The sequence below is a fragment of the Ovis aries genome, chromosome 15, assembly GCF_016772045.2.
Source record: "Ovis aries strain OAR_USU_Benz2616 breed Rambouillet chromosome 15, ARS-UI_Ramb_v3.0, whole genome shotgun sequence".
Classification (NCBI taxonomy): Eukaryota; Metazoa; Chordata; class Mammalia; order Artiodactyla; family Bovidae; genus Ovis; species Ovis aries.
Genome location: NC_056068.1, coordinates 25,985,819 through 25,991,346, shown reverse-complemented (window position 1 = coordinate 25,991,346; position 5,528 = coordinate 25,985,819). Strand labels below are relative to the sequence as shown.

Genomic DNA, 5,528 nt, shown 5'->3' with positions numbered 1-5,528 from the left:
ACTTGAATAGAAATTTCTTCAAAGAGGAAATACAAATGGCCAATAAGCACATGAAAAGATGCTCAACATCACTAATCATTAGGGAAATGCAAATCAAAACCACAATGAGAAATCACTTTACGCCCATTAGGATGGCTATTACCAAATAAACCAACCAACAAACAAAAACAGATGAGGATGTGGAGAAATTATAACCTTTGTGTCCCGCTGGTGGGAATGTAAAATGGTACAACCCCTACAGAACGCAGTGTGGCAGTTCCTCAAAAATTAAAAATAGAATTGTCACTGAGCCCACGCCTGCACTACTTGCCACAGGACAGGCCGATAAATTGAGAGATAAATTTGGGGGGCGGGGAATAGCGACTTTATTTGCAAATCCAGCAGACAGAGAAGATGATGGACTAGCACCCCCAAACACCATCTCACCTGAGTCAGAATTCAGGCTTCTTTATACTACAAGGGTAGGGGGTGTGGTTGGTGGGTGACAATTTCTTGGTGCCAGAATCCTTTGTTCTTACAGCTATCCATGTCGATCTGGTCATAACGTTCCTCAGTCAGGACAAATGTTATTCTCTCTTCTGCAACTTTTTGTCTCTGCATGAATGAGAAAGGGTTATACCTTTCAAGGTCAGAGCCCTGAGAATAGGCTGCCCTGTATATTTCAGGCTATAGGTAACATTCTTTTACAAAGGTGCAGAGCCAGCATGACTAAGCAGAGCAACAAAGCACAAGGGTTAGAGCTAAAGCAACAAATCCAACATGGAGTCAGGTTTGTTCTGTTACCGAATCATCGTATGATCCATCAATTCCACTTCTGGGTATTTATCCAAAAGAATTGAAAGCAGACTCTTGAAGAGATATTTGCATACGCATGCTCACAGCAGTATTATTCACAAGAGCCAAGAGGTGGAAGCAACCCAAGTGTCCATCCAACTGTAAACAAACAAAATGTGTGGAATTTACATACAATGGAGTATTATTCACTCCTAAAAGGGAAGGAAACTATGATTCGTGCTACAATATGGATGACCCTTGAGAATGTTATGCTAAGTGAAATAAGCAAGTCACAAAAAGTCAAATACTATATGATTATACTTACATGAGGCACCTAGAGTAGTCAACTTCATAGAGACAGAAAGTAGAGTGATGGATGCCTGGGGCTGGGGGAGGAGGGCTGCAGAGTTACTGCTTAATGGATCCAGAGCAACAATCTTACCAGATGAAAAACTTCTAAAGATTGGTTGTGCCACAGCGTGAATATATTTGACACTACTAAACTGTACACTTAGGGACAGTAAAGACTGTAAATTTTATGTGTCTTTTACATAATTTAAAATTTAAAAACAATATTTTAAAGAAATCCCCTGCTCTCATGGAGCTTCCATTCCTGCACTGAGTACATGCCCTGCTGACTTTCTCCTCCCAGACCTCTCCCTTCCTTTCCCCTTCCATGAGTGGGAGGGGTCAGGCAGGAAGTTAAACAGCCATCAAGGTTCAGAGCCCTGCCCTGCACACTCACACGTGATACCTCCACTTTCTTTGTGTTCACACGTGCTAAGTCACTTCAGTCGTGTCCTACTCTTTGCCACCCTATGGACTGTAGCCCACCAGGCTCCTCTGTCCATGGGATTCTCACAGCAAGAATACTGGAACGGGTTGCCATGCCCTCCTCCAGGGGAACTTCCCAACCCAGGGATCGAACCCTCGTCTCTGAAGTCTCCTGGGTTGGCAGGCGAGTTCTTTACCACTAGCGCCACCAGGTCTCAACAGACTGGAAGGGTCAGGCCAGCTCCTCTCCTGACCCCCTGTTGTTTGCTCACTCTCACTGGTGACCCCTGGAGGAGAGTTATCACAGCCAGTTATCACCTCCACTATCCTAGAGGATAGTGGTCATCACAGCCCCACTGGAGGCTCCTTGAAGGCACAGCTCGAGTTCACCTCTGGAAACCAGAGGCCTTCTTGTTCTCACACCTCCAGACTCTTGGGGCCAGGAGTTTGTTAGCTTGTCACAATCACTCGAGGGGTGTGTATGTGTGTGTACACACACAGCATAGGGGTGGGAAGGTAGAAGAGGAAGGGGTCCTTCCAGTAGGACCACAGATGTAGCCAGCTGCCCGCAGGCCTCCAGCAGCCTGGCCACTCTCCAGAGAGCCCACCTGCCGCTAATTGTTTGTTGTTCTGCAGCCGAGGAAGCCTCTCCCCCAAAGTCCTCTCTGTCCAGATGTTGTCGTCGGCCAACCCCATCAGGCGGGGCCGGCCTGGGGTCTGGCTCTCGCCTGTCAGCCCTGACATCTTCAGTGGATAATGGAACACAAGGATGTGAGAGGCAGAGCAGGTGCATGCTAATGAGGAGATCAATTTTAATTATGATTTTAATTAAACACCCGATCCAGTAGGAAATATGACAAGAACTGGGCTGGGGTTGTGCAGCCTGGAAGGAGGGAGGGCTGTGGGGGGAGGGAAGGCGCCTCAGTCATCCTCAGGATTTAAAAGAATAAAGGGCAGCACTGATGGGAAATCCAGAAAAACCTGTGCCACCTGAATTTCGCACCCAGTGAGGCTTTTCCTTCAAAGAGCGCTCAGAGATCTCGACTCCCGCAGAGAAGGTATCAGCTACAAAGAGACCTCAGAGAGGGCCAGGCCTGCTCTCTGTTCACCTGGGGAAATCGAGGCCCCAGGGGCAAGGGGATGTGACTGTCTCTCCTCTGTCCCTATAACGTGCTGTCCAGGCCTCTGATCAAGTACTGATCACAAGCATGTTCCTTACCTCCTCCCAGCTCCCATCTGCTTATATCAAGTGTCTACAAAGCAAGGGCTGTTTGTGCGATGCAAGCCCTTCAGGGGCAAAACCACGAGCGGACACAGAGAGTAGCTGATGCTCATGGTGGTCATGCCTCCTCTACCGCAAAGGAATTTGGTGTCATAAAGGATCATCCCAAACTCCACCTTCCATGCTTGAACAGTACCCAGCATGTAGTAGGCTTCCAGGAAATGATGTGCAGTGAATAATTACATGACAAAGAAAGTCCCTGAAATGTAAGGAGAAGTCAGGAGTGCACCTGATTAATCAGTTATTCTCAAGTCAGGATTTCAAACTTCTCAGCACTGCTTCACGGAAGAAAGCACCATGTGCCCTAGGTGTGTGGAACTCTGTATGCACATTGCTATGTTTTGTGTGTGCACATTGCTATGTGTTGTGTGCTGTGTAAGTGGTGGCAGATGACAGCAGCTGGTGGGGTGGAAACCCAAGGGGCCAATGGAACTAATGCTGCAGGACTCTTGATAGCAGATAATTCAAGAACAACAGAATGGCAGAATTGCCAGAGACCCGAGCAGAACTTTTAGCAGTGACAGAGATGTTCCATGTCTATACTGCCTGATACACTAGTCAGTAGCCACATCTTACTATTGAGCATTTGAAATGAATTCTGTGACTGAGCACCTGAATTTTATATTCAATATCAATTCATTTCAATTCAAATAGCCACACGTCGCCAGTGGCTACCATATTGGACAGTGCAGTTGTAGATCACCTAGTCAAATTCTCTCTTGGTCCAGCAGAGGAAACTGAGGCCCAAAGAAGTAGCCCTTGGACATCACTCAAGCTCACGCAATGGCCTTCACAGGCAGCGTGTTAAAACTCCTTTCTGAGACTTCCCTGGCAGTGGTTAAGACTCCATACTTCCAATGCAGGAGCACGGGTTCCATCCCTGGTTGGAGAACTAAGCCCACATGCCTTGTGCTATGGCAAAAAAAAAAAAAAGACTCCATCCTGTGTAGATTTCTGGGTACATAAACAGAATGCCTGTCAGGGGGTTTCACTCCTGGGAATGTTGATAGAGTCCCTTTGTAAGGCCTAAGGAGCACTGCCAAAAAGATTCTCTTCAGTTCCCCAGATAAACTTGCCACAGAACTGGCAGGAACCCAGTAATTGCTTCTGCCTGGTCTCCATCACCACCAGTGCCCCAGCAAGCAGGGCCCATCTGGTTCTTCCCATCTAGGTAATGTGAGGTCTTCCTAGACTCTCAACTCACAGCTAAATTCTTGTCACTGGCGTGAACAGAGAAGCTGAGATTGGAAATGGTGGCAGAAGTTAATTGGGATTAGATGTGCACATTCCACGGTTAACAAAAGCACAGATGGTCCAGAGCTACTTCTTAAGCCAGATCATCTTCTAACTACTCTCCTCTCCTCCCTCTCTGCTTCTTCCTCACCCTACCTCCAGTGATCCGCCTCCCCAGGTGCTCTGAGAGGTATCGATTGGGCTGTTTCTCCTTCTTGCAAGCTATGACTCAGTATCAGTTAAGCCTTTTCCATAATAAATGAGGTCATCGCAAGAGGAACGCAGAAAAAAGGGACTTCAGGCCTCACTCGGACACACCCATCAACCCCTTCTTCCCTTCCCTCGTGTCTCCTGCTGTCTGCTTCACTCCTCGAGCTGCCAGTGGAAGAGACAAAGTCAGGAGACCCAGAAATCACTACTTATAGTCAGGACACGAAGGATGTCTGCTGTCAAAACACATTTCAGACTCCCAGATTGGCAGCGACCGCAAGTCAGGGAAAAGCATCGGCTACAAATCCCCAGAGAATTCCCCCAGCCTTCCCCAAGGCCCCTCACTGTTGGGGCAATTGAATTCCAAGCTTCAAATGAACTCTGGTTCTCAGTCTGGGAGCCAGTTCACTTTCTCAGGAAAGACCAGTTCCAAATTCAGTTTCTTTCATGTAAGTAAGGATCAAGAGGGCTTCCCCGGTGGTTCAGTGGTAAAGATTCCACCTTCAGTGCAGAAGACTCACCTAGACTCACCTTCCATCCCTGCGTCAGGGAGATCCCCTGGAAGAGGGTATGGCTCCTACTCCAGTATTCTTCCTGGAGAATCCCATGGACAGAGGAACCTGGCTGGCAAAGGTCCATAGAGTTGCAAAGAGTCAGACATGACTGAAGCAACTGAGCACACACACAAGGGATCTAGAAGAACAGAAAGTTCAGCAATTTCCATCTGTGATCCAAATTGTTCTTCCAAGTCTGAGCATGTTCTCTAGCAGCTGGACCCTGGGGTGTGGTCACATTATCCTTAGACCTGACTCCAATTCGTGAGTTCAGGACTCATCGAAGCAGATCCGAGGCAGCCTCGCTGTGGACACGGCAGTCTTCCTGCAAAGGAAGGACCCTGCCTATCAGAGACCTGTTAGCAGAAACAGACAAAAATGTAAGAGACAGCCTGCTGACCTTCCGGAGCACTAGGGGAGAGAGGCGCATGCATGGCGAGAAGGCAGCGTGTGGCGGCAGGCGATGACGTCATCATCACGCGAAGGGCCAGGGCCAGATAGAGCCAGTCACCTTGCACACTGGCCTTTCTCACTCTAAGTGGGGGTCTCTGTAGAAGAAAGAAATTCTCTTTTTAAAAGAACTGACAGAGAGGTTTTACAACTCCCAATCAGCAATTCCTTTTATCTCTGTCTTAAGGAACTCCTTTCTGAGAGCAGAGTATCCAATAAAGGAACCAGTCAGTGACCCTCTGATGCCGCGG

General features: G+C 47.9%; 1 long non-coding RNA gene across 2 annotated transcripts; it reads right to left on the bottom strand.

The window, feature by feature from the left end:
• Nucleotides 1–5,279, bottom strand: LOC132657816 (uncharacterized). Of its 2 annotated transcripts, none has more exons than XR_009596510.1 (3): nucleotides 4,795–5,279; nucleotides 784–933; nucleotides 1–594 (listed from the first exon to the last, which is right to left on the bottom strand). It is a non-coding gene; the product is annotated as an uncharacterized LOC132657816 (long non-coding RNA). The 2 variants fall into 2 exon arrangements; XR_009596511.1 differs by having other exon boundaries at nucleotides 4,805–5,279.
• Between the last annotated feature and the right edge of the window lie 249 nt (nucleotides 5,280–5,528).